The sequence below is a fragment of the Cryptomeria japonica genome, chromosome 1, assembly GCF_030272615.1.
Source record: "Cryptomeria japonica chromosome 1, Sugi_1.0, whole genome shotgun sequence".
NCBI lineage: Eukaryota > Viridiplantae > Streptophyta > Pinopsida > Cupressales > Cupressaceae > Cryptomeria > Cryptomeria japonica.
The window spans coordinates 424823421-424844253 of NC_081405.1; the positions used below are offsets into that span (position 1 = coordinate 424823421).

A 20833-nucleotide genomic window follows, 5' to 3' on the forward strand; every position below is an offset into this window, starting at 1 on the left:
TATAGAACAATTGTACAAACATAGTGCAAATCTCGCAAATCAAATAATGTTAAAAGAAGACATATTGATTGAGATATATGGTGGTAACTATGATATACAAGATGGTCTTGTCAACGGCTCAGATGGACGATTCAAATCATATACACAAACCAACAATGTTGATGTCATTTGGGTTGAATTCAACGATCAACGCATTGGAAGATCTCAAAATGCAAAACTACCACAGCCAAACCAAACATATGCTAACAATGGATGGGTGCCAATTCTTCGAGTTGCAAAACCGCTCCCTAGACACAGAAGACTACTATTCGAAAACAATTTCCACTTCAGTTGGCATGTGCTCAAACAATACATAGAGCACAGGGACTCACCATGCATGGTCTTACATTTGAACCTTTTGGTGTCCACCAACATGGTTTGTCTTATACAGCTCTGAGTCGCACATCAACTATTGAAACATTGTTCTTGCTGAGCCCTCTAACACCACGAAACATCAAGATAAAGCCAACAGTCATAGATGAGATGGAACGACTCACCACAACTGCTAATTGGACTCTTCAAAATGACGTGCACTATCAAAAAAGTATAGCCCAAATAGTAATTTCTACATTAAACACTCGACATTTCCAAATGCATAGAGAAGACATCCTACGTGACATAGACCTAATGTCATCAAACATTATTTTTTCCTCTAGGAAACATACTTGTATACACCAACAACGGACGATACACTTCCAGGCTACAATTGTTTTGCAGCATTCCATGTTCATGGCATAATGACTTGTATTAACAAAAACATACATGTGGTTAGCACAACACCTTTAACACTAGACAATGTTGAAGCACTATTCCTCTCATGTAGTGTTAATCAACACACACTCTCCATTTGTAATATTTATGCCAAACCAAGAACATTAGTTACCAACATCATTGTAATTATCAATGAAGCAATGGCAATTGCTCCTAGTGGCGCCATTGTCTATATTGCAGGTGACTTCAACATTGACATATCAATATAGTAAAAAATAGTACAATTGTTTAAAAGACACATGCAAATACAAAACTTGCACTTGTTACATGAACAAAAAGATACTTTGCCAAGAAGCAACATTGATCACATTTGGACAAACAATAATGCACACATAGCTAGGACCAAGAGGTTGGAAGCATATTGGACTGACCATGATATTGTTCTCACACACATAGACAATATTGTCTAGCCATGGCATATGCTATGCAATGAGAAAACAATAATAGAAGATACCCCTTAGCCAACATGTAACTATCTACCTGTAGCATTCCTTGTGCTAATACTATTGTAGAACATGCTTTATTCTTACATGCATAGCATAAGTTCCCCTCACAAAGTCTAATGCCACCACTCTTTTGCAGGTTACTTAACACATGGACCCCAGCTGAGCAATGTCATTTGGATCAGTGTCTTCCAAGGAACATCATTTGCCCAAAAAATAGTACAGTATTTAGACAATTTCAACAAATTGCTTACCTACATAGAATTAGCACAAACATTTTCACTGAACAAGCATTTTTATTGTCTCTCTAGCACTCACTGCTTTGCTTTTGCAGATCTTCCATACATGTCCATTGTAGTCAGCCAGATGCTCATAGCTTACAAGAGCACCTTGGAAAATAGTGGTAACTTTAAATAATATTGCAACAATTGCTTGATTAATAATTTTGCATTTTCTACACATGCCCTAACATTGGATGGTGATAACTTTAAAGAATATTGCAACAATTGCTTGATTAATAATTTTGTATTTTCTACAAATACCTTGACATTGGATGGTTTTGAATATTGTATTTTGTAAATACGTGCACAACAAAGAGACTTTGAAACAAGCAGCACCTACTACACAAATACCAACAATGAAGTGTTAAAACATGCCTACTATACTAAATGAATGTAAACTTGTGTGTCAATAAAGTTACCATCACAATTTACAACATTTGTTTGCTTTGCTATTTAACAATAAAATTAGCATCAAACCTTATGATGTTTGTTTTCTTTGTTGTGCTATAGCCATGTCGATCAACTCAAAGGAAAAGACAACCCTTGCATCACCCTCGCTACACAAGCAAGTCATACCAAACAAAGGTACCCCTCTCAATTCCTTCATTCCCACCCAAATTATTTGCTTTCACAAATTGCATTACTTCTCTGTTTCTAGTGCCCATTGCACCTTGAATTTATTATTTGTTATAGTCCAGTCCTATATGTCGATTATGTATACAACATAGCACAATATGTCAATTAGTTATTGTCATGTAAATTAAAAAAGAAATTCATACCTAATTGACTTTGCACTCTGATTGCCATCCTATGCTATGCTTTCTTCCCTTTGCAGGAGCTCTACCAAGGTCGAATACAATAAGAAAAATAGCACTCCTTCACACGAGCACATACGAAAATGGTAACATATGTGCACTCTGCTAATGAACTTCACACCTCTTCCATATTGCATTGATTTCCTAGTGTCGTCAAACACTAATGACATTGAAGCTAAATATGCCTCTTTACTCCCCACTTTGTCAATGAATCACCTTATTCTCAACAACATTCCATAAATCTGCTACCATTGCATTGATCTCAATCTGCTAACTTTGTAGATGCCTCACCAACATGGAAGCTAGTGCACCGGATGCCACCTCTCCACAATAGCACACAATAAAACGGTAAAGCTGGTGTTCCTCCACATATACATTTATCCTCATAGCACATTTTCATTCATTCACTCTATAAGTTGCTCTTGTATACATTGATCCTTATACAATGTCTTCATTCACTCTCTAAGTTGCACTTTTTTCTTTGCTTTCCTGTAGGCAAATTAGCAACATTGAACAACAAAACTTTGCCCCTTTCAAAATGCAGCTACACAAAAGTGAGCATAAAAAAGGGTATCCAAACCATCTATCTCATTTCTACTAACACTATTTTTCTTTCAGGTTATTTGCTCCTTCAATTTCACTTCCACTCTATTTCTTGTCCATCAATAGATTACATTTCTGCTTGATCACTAGTCTACTCACTATTCATTTCCCTTTTGTGAGATGAGACATTTTTGACACAACCATCCATGTATAGAAAGCACACTAATATTTTGTCTTCCCTTCCTGCTTTATCTACAGTCAACAGATGGATTCTTTCAAGCAGCACATTCCACCAAACAACAAAATCCCAAACCATAGCCACATACAAGCAAGGGGTAACGTATGTCAATGCTGATAACAAAAGAAGTTATACCTTCTGAAACTCACATTTACATTGGGGTTTGACTTTAATTATCTGACTTTGATTCCTTCACACCCTATCAAACCCCTCAAGTCATTAAAACACTTTTTGCACTTTTCCTGTAGATCCACTAGCCACATGGAATGTGATAAGCAAGAGAGTGGTGTTGAAGCCCTACATATAAGCAAATGGTAAAAATGCCCAACGTAGTAAGAAGACTTACACTTACACAATGTTTCCTGAAGTCCTTTACTGATGTTTTCCTCTCATGTCTTGTAGCCAACTCCAACCTCTGAGACAACAAACAACACCATCTTCCATACATGCTCCACAAACTAGCCATTCAAGCCACAGGTATCCCTCTCAAATTCTTCCATCTATTTCAATTTTTCTTTTCAATTGAAGAGACATATTAAAAAATTGTGCGCAAGTCTCGTGATTGTTGCAATTTGTCTTGTTATTTGTTTACCTGCCACGCTTTCTTAAGGCAGTTTTATTTTGTTTTATTGAGATCTCTTCATGTCCAACATCCCATTCTTTTTCATTTATTCCCTTGAGTTCAATTTGGTTACTAAAACACAAGCAGCATTTCTCAACCATAGCACTCCAGTGACTGTAAAACAATCTCCAATCTCCTTGTTGCCTTCGGCTTTTGAAGCATTTTCTGATTTATCCAATTCATTTCTTTAAATTGAAATCAGAACCCGGTTGAATTTCAAATTGCACTATTGTCATTGTAGTTAGAGTATAATTATCTTTTTATTTATTTTTATTATAAAATTCTCCGTGCAAATTCTCCATGTTGGATTTTTTAGTCTGTATTGGCACCCAACTTTGTCCATATAATATGCAACATCTAGAATTTCAGTGCAATGCATTACCCAATTTTATCATTCCATATGTTCATTTTTTTATTGTGCATTTAAGAGCGAGCTTGGGTGGGCTTGAATTTGCAGGAATTCATGATAATTTAACACTTATCTCATCATACATAACAAAAGTTCCTCTAGGGCATATTCTTCAATCCTTGTTCAGTCGTTAGCCGCTCCTAGTTAAAGTAATTATTCTGTTTGGTTTTCCCTCTACAACCCATGCACTTGTCAAGGCTTCCATGCATCACAAACATGTTCACCATGCCTGTTGCAACTACAACATCTGACAACATACCTCTCACCTTTACACTTTGATAAATATCGATAAACCAATGGATCTTCTTGAAGTTTCTAAATCTTCCCAATAGATGCATACGCATGCCCTTTGACACTTCATGGGAACACATTTCTTTAATGTTGAATTACTTTGCAATCTTTGCAAACATTACAAGAGCCTTGTTCATTCTTTCGCGTTCATATTCTTTTATTGGTTCCATTGTTGTGGTCCACATCTTAGTTTATGCATTTCACAACTCTAGTTTGGATCATGGGTGCAATTGTCTCTTAGGTAAAATTGCATGTATCATTGTGTTCGCATTATTAGAGTTTCATAAGGTTTAAGCTGATTCCAATAAACATGGATTGCTGCCAATAAACATGGATTGGTTTACTAATTCTCTTTCATTAATTCCCTATTGACCCTTCCTTGTGCAACCTTTCTTCAACACTGCCAAAACCTAGCACAATATTGGACATGTGTACACAACGAGTTGTTTATATGTTTGAAGGTGACATTCTTGTTGTATATGGACCTACCAAGTACACCAACACACAAAACAAAACTAAGATATTGCATGTGGACCCGATAGATTGTAAAGGCCAGATGACAGTCACAATGAATATTAGCAACACATTGGTGGACACCTTTTTGCCACGCTTGACCATTGGATCAGGCATCCACATTTCCAACTTTACAATTAAAAATAAATCATAGTACGAAAGAGGTGATGCAGATTGTTGCATTGCTCTCACTACAAAAAGCACCTTTGAAACTATCCCATGCGTTTGTACCGAACACAAACTAGCACCCGATTTTACAATCTCACAACTAAGCGAAGCTGACTGCCACTATTTCGTTGGTTCAGTCGGAGCAATTGGAACCAGTTACCATTTGACCAAAACACACCTTGAAGTACATATAAAGGATGGCGATCTACAGGAAGATATGGCCACTGTACATCTTGAACACTTTGAATTGCACCTTCTTTTTTTGTTCCTCCTGTCATGCCCTCTTCTGCCCTTCCTACTAACATTTTTATTTTGTAGGTTCTCATCTCCACCACCTACACAGAATTGTGCACAACTTTGTAACAACTCTTCTCAACAGTAGATATGCCTTTTATACTGTTCAAAAATATTGTGCGTAATGGTCCCCAAGGAACCCGGTCATTCCACCCATCACAACCTACTTTCATTGAAGAGCTTAATGACCAGTGCACAAAAGCACATTTGGAGACACTTGCCAAATGTAATATCTAGGTGATCACACGTACCTTTACAACTCTACCCTAAGCTTTCTACTACATAGTATTTACAATTCTTTGCTTATTGTACACAGTGCAATTGTAGGTTGTCGGTGTCCTCAAAGCAAAGAATGCCTATTTCCCACCCTATGAAATATCTTGCTCAACGTGCCACCACTCCCTACCATTTGATGTTGCAATTGACATGGACATTATCTATTGCACGTATTGCAACTCTGACACACAAACCTCTTGCCACCATAACATACTTTTCACATTTAATACACAAGAAGACAACATCGATTGCTCCTTATAAGGAGACGTACTTCAACAAACTTACCTAGATATCACAGATATAACATACGAATAATACCAACAAGACATCTCACCAATGGTCTTTATGTTGTGCAGGCTCCACGTCTATGGCACTTTCACATTAGCTATGAACAACACCATTATTGATATTGTCAAGCAATATGAATTTTGATGTAATTGGGTTTTAACACTGTCCATGTTAATGAATATTGCAAACTTGAAAAAAACTTCGGCCTTTAAAGCTTGTGAATCTTATTACTTTTTTGGGTGGCAATGGCCCTACAAACTATGATATTGTCTGACTATCACAAACTCTATTACTATGTTAATATAATGTGAATATAATGTGGCTTATGCTGTGAAAAAAATATGAATATAATGTTATCATCATGTTACCATCTGTACTTTTGTGACTGGGCAGACATATATACAACTTTGTGGGAATTTACTTTGAGCAAGTTGACATTTTAGATTCTATTAGGAGTTGACATGAGCTTCCTGGTCTTTGCTAGTCAAATCTATTTTGAAATAGAATGTCTGGCTATACGAGTTCTAAATTCAAATTGGCGGTTGCCAATCTAATGCTCCCCTGTTGGCTATTTTTGAATGAATGGGATGGATCATTTACATTTTGTTTCATCTCAACAATATATCCAAGTTAATTTGTTGTAATAGTTTTTTTCTATTGTTGGTAGGCTGTCAGCCATTTAAAATAATTTTAGTGTAATATATATATATATATATATATATATATATATATATATATATATATATATATATATATATATATATATCGGTAAGAGGCTGAAGCCAGAAATTTTATTATTCATTTATGAAATTATACATAACTCCACTCATGCGGGCGCCGGTAGGAAAGAGTGGAGTCGAGAAAACCTCCGGCCTTGCCCGGGACCTAAGTCCAACATATCTCTTGAAAATTACAGTATTGATACATGAAAACCTCGGGCCAGGATAATCAGGTGGGAAGGATTTTTATATTTCCTTCACTTACAAGCCCAAAAGAAATGTTTTCAGTAACCTTATGATCATTTTCCTCTTTGATTTAGGAGTAGTTCTTTAGTTATTTAGGGTCGCTCCATAATTGCCCACGATCACCTGTTTGGCCTGCATTGTCAGTTACTCAAACACTTGGCAATTTTGTTAGTATCATCCTGTTTGGCCTGCATTGTCAGTTATTCAAACACTTGGCAATTTTGTTAGTATCATCCTGCCATTTATATCATTCGACAGTTTATTGCTTGATAAAAAACCTTGAGTCATTTCCAAAGCAAACATATCCCCTAAGGTTATAAAATAATAAAATTTAAGAGACAGAATTTGAAGTACCAAATACGATTAGGATAGAACAAGATTGCCCAAAGATCCTACCAACCATAAAACCTCAGTTTTCCAACTCTTGTTTATGCTCCTAGATGTTATCCTTAATAAGGGTAAAATCTAGGCTACAACAACAAGAGTAGGAAAGGGGAGATTCAATCAATCCATCCTGCCTTGCCCTGAAGTTTTATAGCAAAAGGAGATTACTAGATCGATGTCTATTTGTAGTTTGCATGTTAGCCACATAAAGTTCACTGACTTAAAAAATGACATGGAGATATCAAAATATAGAAAACATCAACAGATGGCATTAAAACTTCAGCAGATGTCCTTTGAAATAAATCAAAGTAGATACCCCAAGTATTATGCATTCAGATACTATCTAGATTATATATTTAACTATTTTAATAGCAAAATGCTGATGTATATTTGTATAGTAGATATTCCTTCATGCCCATTAAGTCACAGTAATTTGTAGGATTGATATCATACTAATTTAATGTTTTATATGATACTTAAGTTTGTTTTTTAAAGCTACGATACTGTTTGCTATCTCAACCCCAGTTTCTGATAACTGTAAATTGTATCTTGTTTTACCTCAAGTTAACGTTTAAACCAACCCCTATAGCTCTTTATTAATATAAAAAAATGGAACCAGGATCCCCCTGAAAGCAGTGCCACCTCAATCCTCCCTAGAGGACGCAGAAGAAGCCCTTTCCTCTACCAGAACTAGACCCTCAGCTCTGAGGAAGTCCTCAAACCATGTAGGCTTAGGGGGGTGTCTCACATGGAATAAGAAAAGTAGAAAGTTAACATTTCTGTTAATTACCTCGATCCTTTCCGCTGATACAGGCATTCCATCTGTGGAAATGATAGGGAATCGAGGCACTGGCCTGTTATTTTGAATGAGAATGTCATAATTCCTTGGCCTCGGAATAGTCCCTTCATTGTCTATAATGACTAAAACCCTCTCAAGATCGCCCATAATAGAGGCAGTGAAGACCTCTTTGCACAAAGCACTAGTATCTTCACGATTTTTGGTGGAACTCATAGTAACAACGAGAAACATTGCGGCCACATCCGTGTTGGCCCTGGTTCTATCCGAATTTGTGAGGAAATCTGGGCCCAGGATGTTCTCAATTGCATCAATCACCAAGGTGTGAGGGAGACGCATAATGCGCTTGAGATGGTCACGAGTGATGGCCCCTTCAAAGGCCATTTGTCCCTTAGAACTGCAAAGTTTAATTGGGGTGTCCATCGCCTGAAAATTCACAACACGGGATCTCAGGAAAATTGTAGAGCATCAAATTGTAAGACCTTAAGCTTAGGTTGGTAGTTGAGTGATTTTAACACTCCGAGTTAGCTCATTCTGAAAACATGCATCCAAAACTCCAATTTGGAAGGATTTCATTGGTTGCAAGATAACACATAACCTAGAATGATGCGCCGACTGAGGTAAAATCGTGTGGAGGAGCTCGAAATAATTTTGACAGAAGAGAAAGCGCGAATGCAACATTCTAAAGCTCTGACATATCATGATTATTAAGACAACATGGGGATCTTGCCATTTTATAATATTAATTAAACCATAACTGTGGGTTATTTGATCCTTAATCTGGGTGTCACCGATCGCACCATTAGTGGTCGGCCTCATTTTTATGAGTAAAGGAATGAATATGCCACTGATAGAGATCCCCGAGATTTTAAATGTAGGGCCATAATCATTAGTGTTTAACTGATCAATTCTATATTTGTTATTATGGCTAAGATAGAGTACATTTCTAGCAGGTAAGTGTTTATTAATTAGTGCTATTTGCTTCGGGTATATGAAATCAATTATTATCTTAATAAGAGTTTTATTTTTTCTATTTTTCTTTCTTCTTTTCTTTAAAGGAGTGTAAAATCTTTTTATTGTTATATGAGTATCTGAAGATATTTAAGAGAGTATTTATAGTTAGCAAGGGTAAGTTTTATTCTTAATTTTGCTATAAATGTGATTTTCGAGTGATTTGGATATCCAAGTTAATATATATGGTGATATACTTATTTATGAATGGATTATATAAATACCTATATATATATATAACCCTCCCCTTATATTTACATACAGGTATCTATATAGATCAAATAAGTTGTTTTTTATAGAATTATTTGATTTAATGTGTAGTGAATAATATTTACACACACACACACACACACACACACACACACACACACACACACACACACACACACACACACACACACACACACATGACTAAGGTTATGTTTATATGTGGATACAAGAATATATGATTTCAGTTATGTGTCAATATATATTAGTGATTCTATATAAAAGTGGAGCTGTATAGGTGTGTTTTGATGACTCGACTTAGTTATAGAGGCTTATATACAGTATCTGCTAATATAACAACTTATTGGTTAAGGGTTGTTGTTGGGAGCTACATGAATCAATGTCTTGCCATCAACTCCCATATTGGCAAGGGAGTCAGCTCTCCTATTGCCTTCCCTGTAAATGTGGTTAAAGATGACCCTATCAAATGTTTTTATGTTTGTCAAAAATTTTGCCAGGGAAGCATTTAGTCTCCAATCAGGCATAGACCCTTTTCTAAGGGCATTGATTATAATAGCTGAATCACCTTCAATGACAATCTTCTTAATATTAAGTAAAATGCCTAAGTTTATTCCTACATCCAGTGCTTGCATTTCTGCAACATTATTTGTACATGATCCGCAGGGGAGAGCCATAAAGGCCACCTTGACCCCATTTGAATTGTGGAGGCAACAACCTAGACCCGCCCTCCCAGGGTTACCCCGCGAGGCACCATCAAAGTTCAATTTAAACCAACCCTTGATCGGAGGGATCCATTTACATTCTTTGCGAGATAGCTCATTTGCTGGGGAACCTTTACCAATGAAGGGAGGAATTCAAGAGATTGATGCAAATGCAGTGTAGTGTATTCAACCATTTAAAATAATTTTAGTGTAATATATTGTTGCAAGGTGTGGTTTTATGTATTAGTTCAACTTTGTAAGTCAAGATTTGTTGTCCAAGAGATTGATGCAAATGCAGTGTAGTGTATTCAACCATTTAAAATAATTTTAGTGTAATATATTGTTGCAAGGTGTGGTTTTATGTATTAGTTCAACTCTGTAAGTCAAGATTTGTTGTCCAAGAAATTGATGCAAATGCAGTGTAGTGTATTGTGTTATTTTAATGTACAAATAGTTAGTGTGCACCTTACATATTGTGACAAGGTGTGGTTTAATCATTTATGTATTAGTCCAACTCTCTAAGTCAAGACATGCTTTACAAAATAGGCCCGTGTAAGTGATTGATATGAATGCACTGTCATGTTTTTTACTATGTATAAATAATAATCGTACACCTTACATATGTTGTACTATTTGCACATTTGTGCTTCTAATGTGCTGACCTTTCTGCTGCATTTGCTACATCATACTTGGTTTGATTTGTATGCAAGGCATTTACTTAGACATTGGCGATTGACTTGAGATAACCCTTAATTTTGGAGCAAGCTGAGCTTTTCAACATATTAAATATGCTTATTGATGATTACCAATTAGTAAAGTGAGTGTAGAAATGTAAAAGAATTATACAACATGGGTTTAAGCCAACACTGTCATAAGCTCTTTTGTTAATTCATGATTACATCTGATCTTCTCATGCAAATTTTTATTTTGATTTTATAGAACTCAAATAAGTTGTTCAGGTTTTCATATTTGTATTTATGGTAAATTATCCTTTATGCTCATTGAAGTAATTCTCATTTTACTTTTCAAATGGGAATAATCTGCTTTGCATTGCATTCTTAATATGTCCTCAAACCAAGAAATCTTGTCATAGTTCTAAGAAAGTTAAATAAGCAACCTTGTTCTAAAACACCCATTTCAGCATAGCCTGGAATCAACTTAATGTAAACTGAATTGACACACCTCACGACATTGAATGAAAACAACTATTTCCCTCACTGTCAATAGTAGAACCAATCCAAACCCACCTTCACAGGACTGGACAAGAACTAAGCTGCCCTATAGCCCTTGTTCATAGAGAAATTATTATATTCATGTAAATTGGTCATGAATCTAAGAGATGCCAAGATTATACTGGACTGAAAAGCATTAGAAACATTCTTATGCCCATGATACAAAAAATAACGTTTCAACTTTCCATCCTCCAAATTAAAATTATGAATTGATTTTTAAAAACAAATTTTATTTAATTTAAATATTGTTTTATTTATAATTTTTAATATGAAAGTTAAAATTTTAGTTTTAATAATTTTAATATACCTTTTTAAAATATTTAATTAGAAGTGGTTTTAATTTTTAAAAATTAATTTATTTAAATTTTTTTATAATGTTGGTATCACTATATATGTTAAGATGTTGGGGATCGGTATATATATTGTCGTGATCTTGGCAATGCATAAACTAAAATTCTATAGACCATCTTATAGAGTAAAAATAGGGTTAATTGTCAATAAGATTCGCTCCATCCATTCACATCGTTATTTGCTAGGGAATTTGAATCATCAAAACATCAACAATTTGAGAATGTTCTATTTTTGACAAATAAGAGTGTGAAGTGGTCAAGGAAAAATAAAATATATTTATGAGGTATAGGTGATTTTGGTGTCTAAGACTTTAGCCTTTTCTTATAGTGTTTTTATATAAATTAAAATATGTATTTATTACATTATTAATTACATTTTAAAGAGTGGGGAAAAGCATATTGAGAAGAACAAATATTATCATATTTTGAACTTGTAATCAACATGATAGTTTGTAGGAAAGAACAATTAATCATCTAAATACTTATATTCTTTTACATATTATTAGTGATAATTATTTATTAATAAATAAATTTATGTGATTATTTATAATTAATTTATTATATCTTGAGTATTCAAGATCTACAATTGATAGGCATTTTTAGTCATGCAAGACAATTGAAGCCATCTTAATCCTCTATGTCTAAAAAGTGCATTTAATTGTAATTGATCAATGTGTTACTGTGATTGTAATTATCATGTTCCATGAGACATTCTTACCACCAAGATTTTAAAAAAATTGCATCTTCCTACAACCAACAACATAATACAAACTATTATTGCCTATAGACATTTCTTCTCCATCATAAGAATGATAAGTAGATAGTTTCTCCTTCTGAAGAGTCATATGATATGAGAAACACAAGTTATTAAATAAATACCTCTATCTTTTTCACATCTCTCTCTATTTATCTCTCCATCTCCCTCTCCCCCTCTCCCTATCCATAAACATCCCCATGTCTATCTATGTGTCTATATTCCTCACTATCTCTCTCCTCTATCTCTATCTCCTTACCTCTCCCTACATCTCTCTCCGTATCACTCAATATTTCTATCTCTCTAATCACCCTCTACCCTCTCTCTATTTTTGTCCCTCTCTCTCTCTCTCTCTCTAGATTTGTCTATTTCTCCTCTCTCCTATCTCTATTTTTCTCCTTCCCTCTATCTCTATATATCCCTCTCCGTCTCCCTCTCACTCATACATACACACTCTTTCTATTTCTCCCTCCCTATCTCTATCTCTATCTCTTTATCTTTCTCCCTTTCTCTTTATAGATTATCTATGTCAAATTTTCTCTCGGTCTCTATCTACATATCATTATCTCCACACACACACACACACACACACACACATATTTCCATCTCACCTACTATATCTCTTTGTTTCTCTATTTTTCTATCTCTCCCTCCCTCTTACTCCTCTCCCTACCTCTTTTTATCTATATCTTTCTCTACCACTCCCTATCTCTTTCTCAATCCTCCTCTATTTCTACATATCACTATCCTCTCTCTCTCTACAATTTTTTTTTCCATACATCCCTTTATCTCTATTTCATTACCTCTCCATCTCTCTTTATCACTACATATCTCCCTCTCTCTACCTCTCTATATATCACTTACTATCTCTATCTTTATCTTTCTATCTCCCTCTCTCATTTCTGTCTCTTTATCTCTCCCTCTCTCTCCTCTCCATATCCCTCTTATTCATATCCATATCCATCTCCATCTTTATCTCTATCCCCTATTTCTCTCTCTTCCCCCCTCTTTATAGGCCTATCTCTCCTTCCATCTCTCTCTCTCTCCCTTCTCATTGTAGACATAACATGATCTTGTTCCTAATTTAGTAGTTTTGATCCTATCGTATTTGGAACGTAGATCCAAACCTTTATTGCACACAACAACATTTGCTAAATTGCCTACCAATTGACCTCATATACCTCATAATTGTATGCAAAAAAAGATCAATTTTCTCATAAATTGGTCTTCCAAACCTCTTCAGTGTACCCATTGCACACCAAGATGTAATGGCTAGTTATTAATAAATCAGAAAAAATGGGCAGGTGATGGTGTTTACAGATGAGTATCTTGAGATTTTATTATGAGGAAAATTAATTGTGAATGTCACATACATGCAGAATGTTTTATGCATAATTAAGTGTGAATGTCACATACATGCAAATGTTTTATGCATATGGATGAAAGAGGCATAGACATCATACAATATCATGTCATTGATCTATTACCAAATTATTGGAATTATTGAATCTATTAAATATAGAGATTTCTTGATTTGAATCTCTGATGTAATTAGGAGATCCAAATTAGTTACAAATATTGCATAATGACTAGTGTGATTTGTAAACCAAAAAAGACAACATCAAATTATTTCATTCTGAATATAATTTAATGGCATATTTTTTATTTTTTATTTGTTTCATTCTTGATTGTGCACCTTGTATAGTGGAGAAATCACCATTATGTGAGTTTTTTGTGGTTTCCATTTGCAGATCTACTTTCTTAAAATTAAAGATATATGTCAGTAACAATGGGAGCTGCAACAATATGAAAGAGAATGCATTTTAATCTTAACTTAATGTACACATGTTAATTAAGATATTTTATTATTTTTAATATTACTAGCTTTATTATAGGATTAACTTATTAATATAAATATGATAATTAAGGTATTTTATTATTATTTGAATACTTGGCTGCATAATATCTGGGGTAAGAAATTAGGGTTTAGTTTCTTCTTTTGTTGAATGATCCAGAAGGGTCTCTTTGTGATTTTTTTAAATAACCCTACCAGTAAAAAGGAAGCCATTAAAAAGAAGTATTGGACCATCGGCTTTGGGTGCTTTTGGGCCATTAGTTGGGATCCAGAGGCTAATTATGATGAGATTTTGGCTCTTTCGAGCCCCAGATGGACAACAGTCCACAATGTCCCCCCTTTTCTATGGAATTTTTTGCCTAATGCTTTTGAACCATTAAAAAATGTGATTAGAATGGATAAAATGACCTCTCTTTTGACACATGTGAATACAATATTACTTATTTCTTTAAACCCTGGGATGGACCTCTTGAGGGATCTCAAATTGGAACTAAATAATGGAACTATTGTTTGTCTGGTAGAATTTCTAGGAGGGATCAATGCTTGTTTCCAGTGGAGGGAAGGACATGTTAGGAAAAATTTTCCTCTTATCAAGAATAAGTAGATGGATGCTAACCTTAAACATGAGAATGACAAATATGTTAATCCTACTAAGCCCTCTTTTGTAGAGGAGGCCAATAAGAATTTTTCTCTCTGTGAATCACCTCCTAGAAGTATTATTCCTAGCTCTACTATTTCAGGGGTTCTTTCTACTGCTGTTCCCTCCTCTCCCCAATCCCCTGAGCCTATTGTGTTGGCCACCTCTCCTGAATTGACCCCTATTATCTCCTTGCTTAATAAATTGGATGACTTATGTGTTGAGATTATGAGAGTTACAAGATCCTATGTTAGGCGGTAACCTATGGCTACTCCTCCCAAGGATAAACACCCCCTCTCTAAGAAGGATAAATTACAACCTAAGAACAAAGCTCTCAATGCTCAATAAATTGTTCTAGAGAAGTTAAAAAGAATGGTTAATACCAAAAAGAGGGTACAAAATCTCATTGATGAAGGATTGTAGTTGAATGATAATGGTAGTAACAACATTGTTGAGGAGTCATCCCTAGTCCTCTTGGTTTCCCCTACCAAGGACACAAGTTTTACCCTTAATAACTATTCTATGTGTCATGTTGGGGAATTGGCTAAGCTTGAAGAGGTGAAGTTAGGTGATGCCAATATTAATTGCCCTTATAGTGTCTTATTTGTTGGGTTGGAGGTGGCAGATGAGGCATGTAAGGTATCTAATGAAGATGGGCCTGAAAACTATGGAGTTGGTATATCCCAAGCAACTCCCCCCTTCAGACTAGGCTAGAGATTCAACAGAGAGGTAGACCTGGCTGATAAGAGCACTACATGTGAGTGGTAGTGAAGAGAAAGAGGGTATGGTGAAAGGTTCAAATGATAAGCTTGAGGATATGGAAGTTATAAACACCATGTGGGCCACTATCCCGTTTCAGGGCAATCTTAGCAAAGATATCATGGAAGAGGCCATGAAGGAATATGGAATTAGAAAAGAAATAAAAAGAAAGCTAGTAAGACCAAAAAATAGGGGACCCCAAAGCTAGGGGCAGACCAAATTTTGAATATAAGAAAAGGAGAGGAAGACGTAGTGGATCCTCGACTCTTTCACAAGATAAGAAAGCCCCAAAAAGAGCCCTGCCCAAATGCTATAATAGCTTTAGGGCATCAATGGATACCATCCCTTAATTATTTATGGAATTAAACCTAGCTTCCTAGAATGTCAGAGGACTTGAGTCCCCAGACAGGAAATATGTGGTGAAAAGGTTTGTGAGAATGTATAAGGACATTGACATTTTGTTCCTCCAAGAATTGAAGGCTGTATATTTTTATCTTGACATTAATTTAAAATGCATCTGACAAGATGCCAGTTACTATGTTACAAATCACAGTAAAGGCAAAGGTGGTGCAACGATTCTAGTAAGCAATAGGTGGAGTAAGTTTATCTCCAAATGGGGTTGTTTACCTTGCAATAGACTTGTATGGATCATTTTTAAATACAAGGAGTTAGAATTCGAGCTATGCTCTATCTATCCATCCAATTATCATAGAGAAATAATTGAGCTATGGAAATGGATTTATCAGTTAGATGAGATCCCTTGGATAATTGGGGGAGATTTTAATATGACTAAGGACCCCTCAAATAAGAGTCGAGGTAACAAGTTTGAATGGAAAGGTGATGAAAAATTCTTTTGGAGTAGAATGAAGAGTAAGCTTAGACTCATTGACCCAATGGTAGGAAGGAGAAAAGAATCAAAAGCTATCTAGTACACATGATGTAATTTTCAATAAGGAGCTAAAAGGATCGAATGCAAACTTGATGGAATTTACTACAACATGGATTTCTTAAAGTCTATAAAACCTCTTGATGGAAATGATGTGAGAGTCACCCCCTTCACTCTATCTAACCATCGCCCTTTATATACAGTGGCCTCTCAGAGTATGGCCACTAGAAGGCCTTGTAAAGGAAAGGGAACTTTTGCCTTAAATAGCAATTTGCTTCGTGAAAGAGAAATCAAATAGGCAGTAAATATTATTAGACAATACAATAAGCATATCAATACACATGACAGTGCTATTGGAAGGTGGAACACTTGTGTCTCAAGTTGGAGGTCCCTCTTTTAAACTGTGGGGAGTAAAAGAGACAAAGACTTTAGGAAAGTGGAATCTGAAGCTCATCTTTTTTCTTTTGAAGGAAAAGGAAGTTATCCAAAAATAATCCCTCCAATGTTAATGCTCTGGAATCCTCGTGTCATGCCAAGGAGACTCTCAAGAAAATTCAAGATGTAAGGATTCAAGGTGCCAGAACTATAGCCAGAATAAATTGGTTGGAGAGTGGGGATAAAGGCTCCAAGTATTTTTTCCAAATCCTTAAAAATAAAGAGGCCATAGAGAATATAGATAGAATTTGGGAGAATTCTCAAACCTTTACAAACCAGTTAGATATTCTAAGAGCCTTTGCTCAGTTTTATAAGTAGCTATTCACTTAAGAAGACAATGGTAGGGATAAGTTAGAGGCAAGAGAAAGGATTAGGGGTATAATTCCTAGTAATATATGCAGTGAGGATGCAGATATGCTTGATGAAGAAATAACCTTGGAAGAAATTAAGAAGGTTATATTGGCTTTGAATAATGAGAAATCCCCTAGACCTAATGGGTTGACTGAATAATTCTACAAAGGATGCATAGATAGGATATGATATGATATGCTATAGGTATATAGTGAAGCATTTGGCAAGGGATCTTTAGGAGATGAAATCAATAAAGAACTTATCAAAGTAATTCAATTGATTGTAACACCCCTCCAGGAAACCCCGAAGGGGTTAAACATTAAATTAGATTGCACAAGGGAGACTTAACACCTATCACCTAAAGGGTTTCCCAACTTGGTTAACTTGGTTACCACTAACATTCACTTAAAAAGTCAACTGAAGTCAAAACATATATCTAAAAAGTCTGATCGAGGGAGGGGTACTACATCATCCCCCCCAAAACTAGGCTTACTCCTAGAAGCCTAAAACAGATAAGAATAAAACTCTCTCATCTTCGCTGCATCCTCCCATATAGTCGAGGTCTCATCTTTTGGGTCCCATAGGACCCTTACCTGATCAATGGTATGACCCCTGAGGGTCAAACCACAACGTTGCAGAATGCGCACTGGCTCCATAGAAAGCTTCCCGACCTCGACCTACAATGCATTCCAATCAAGAACATGGGTCACATCAGGATGATAAGGTCTAAGAATTGAAACATGAAAAACATCGTGGATGCGAGATAGGCTTGGTGGCAAGGCAAGATGGTAGACAACATGTCATATCCTCTCAAGGATCTCAAAAGGGCCAACAAAATGAGGCGCCAACGTAGAACCCTTTCCGTAAAAGATCAGACTCTTTCATAGATGCACTCTCAAGAATACACGGTCGCTAACAAAAAACTGACGATCCACTCTATGAGCATCGACATACTTCTTCTACCTATCTTGTGCAGCTACCAAATGCCCATGAATCTGCTCAACCTGTTGCTCCATCTCTCGAAGCATATCTAGTCCTATACGTACCTTGTCCTCTAACCGATCCCAACTGAAAGGAGTTCGACAATGATGACCATACAATGTCTAGAAGGGAGACATATCTATGGAGCTATGATATCCATTGTTATAAGAAAACTCCACAAGATATAGATATTCCTCCCAGCGAGACTGCTGGTCCATAACATACATGCGAAGCATGTCCTCCAACACCTGATTCGAACACTCGGTCTGACCATTGGTCTCTAGGTGATAAGCTGAACTAAAGTTCAACTGGGTCCCTAAAGCATGTTGAATTGAGGTCCACAATGTTGAAGTAAAAACATGATCTCTATTTGAAATTATCTGCCTAGGAATCCCATGAAGCCTCACCACATCTTCCATGAAAACTCATGCCACCATTGTTGCTGTATAGGAAGATCGAATAGGAACAAAATGAGCAACTTTGGTCAATCTGTCAAGAATGACCATGATGACATCATGACGACGCGAAGAAACAGGCAACCCAACTATGAAATCCATAGAAATGATATCCCATTTCCAATCCAGTACTAAATTAGGCTGTAAAAGCCCTGCAGGGTGTTGATGCTCCACCTTTACCCGCTGACATTCTAAACACTTCGACACAAAGTCAGCAATGTCATGTTTCATACCAACCCAATGATATATCTGTCTAAGATCTGCATGCATCTTCTTGACACTAGGATGTTCCGAATAAGGTACACAATGGGCCTCAGTTATGATCAAAATACGAAGTCCATCCAAAGGAGATACATAAATCTGCCCAAGATGTCGAAGAAGACCATCTGCCTCAAGGTTATGTCCAGAATATCAATCCTCTAATGGCCTTCCAGTCTCAGTCATGACTCTAACCTCTTGATACCAGGTGTCCTAAGGAAGAATCCCAAGGATTCTCTCTCTCAAATCCATCCTAAGGGACAATGTTGCAACCTCATGTTGCCTACGACTCAAAGCATTTGCCACTACATTTTGTTTCCCCTAAATATAATGAACCTCAAAATCATACTCACAAAGGAATTCCATCCATCTTCGTTGTTGATCATTCAAGTTTGGCTGCATGAAAAATATTCTGCAAACTATGGTGATCACTCTGTAGCTCAAACTGACACCCCAATAGAAAATATCACCACCTGACTAAAGCATGAACTACAATTGCCAACTCTAAATCATGAATTGGAAGTTTAGTTCATTGTCCTTGATTTTGCGAGACTCATAGGCTACCACACGACCATATTGCATAAGCACTACTCCTATGCCTTCTAAAGAGGCATCTATGCAAACCATAAAATCTCTGGATGGATCTGGAACTACCAAAATCAGAGCACTAAGAATGAGTTCCTTCAAGGTATGAATAGTTGCCTCATACTATTCTGACCAAACAAACTTCTTCCCTTTCCTCTGAAGAGAAGTGATCGAGTGACCTATCCAGAAAAAACTTTGAACAAAGCGACGGTAATATTCGGCCAAACCCATAAAACTCTGAACCTTAGAAACATTAGTTGGCATTGGCCAATCTACAATGGCCTAGATCTTAGAAGGATCCACAAATACACCTTCTCTTGAAACTACATGACCAAGATAGTTCACCTCAGACTGGAAGAAATCACACTTTGCCAAGTTGGCATAAAGCTGATTGTCCCTCAAGCACTGCAATACCTGTCGCAAGTGGCCCTCATGCTCTTCCATAGATCTAGAATAAATTAGAATATCATCCAAGAACACAAGGACAAAATGATCAAGGTAGGTGTGGAAAACCCCATTCATGAGGCTCATGAAAACTAAAGGCACGTTCGTCAACCCAAATGGCACCACTGTGAACTCATAGTGTCCATAACGGGTATGAAAAGTTGTCCTATGAATATCTGCATCATGAATGCACAACTGATGATACCCAAATTTCAGATCAATCTTAGAGAACACCTTGGCTTCCTTTACCTGATCAAAGAGATCATCTATACAAGGAAATGGATATCGATTCATAATGGTTACCTTATTCAACTATTGGTAATCAATGCATAACCGAAGAGAACCATCCTTCTTCTTACTGAAGATAACTGGCACATTTCAAGGAGAAACACTAGGATGAATGAACCCATTGGCCAACAATTCCTCCATTTGCAACTTCAACTCACTAAACTCCTAAGTGGTCATTTGATATGGTGCTCTTGAAATAGGTTCTTCTCCAGGAACTAAATCAATGAAAAAGTCTATGTCTCGCTTCGGAGGCATACCAGGAATGTCAATAGGAAACACATCGGCATACTCTTGAAGAAGAGGTTGACTATAAGGAGAATTTTCCCTATTTCTCTCCTCATCCATGTCCTCAACATAAACTACAAAAAGATGACATCCCTGATGCATACACCGCTTAAGCTGCATAGTGGAGATCATACGAAGGGAAATAGGTCTAGGAATCCCAACTATCACAACTTTATTTCCATGATCATCTAAAGACTCCACT

General features: G+C 36.2%; 2 long non-coding RNA genes across 2 annotated transcripts; both read left to right on the forward strand.

Annotated features, from left to right (window-relative positions):
• Positions 1-1391: 1391 nt before the first annotated feature.
• Positions 1392-5652, forward strand: LOC131856086 (uncharacterized). The gene is made up of 3 exons (XR_009358202.1): positions 1392-1472; positions 1588-1656; positions 5452-5652. It is a non-coding gene; the product is annotated as an uncharacterized LOC131856086 (long non-coding RNA).
• Positions 2044-2788, forward strand: LOC131856087 (uncharacterized). The gene is made up of 3 exons (XR_009358203.1): positions 2044-2119; positions 2370-2435; positions 2632-2788. It is a non-coding gene; the product is annotated as an uncharacterized LOC131856087 (long non-coding RNA).
• Positions 5653-20833: the final 15181 nt, after the last annotated feature.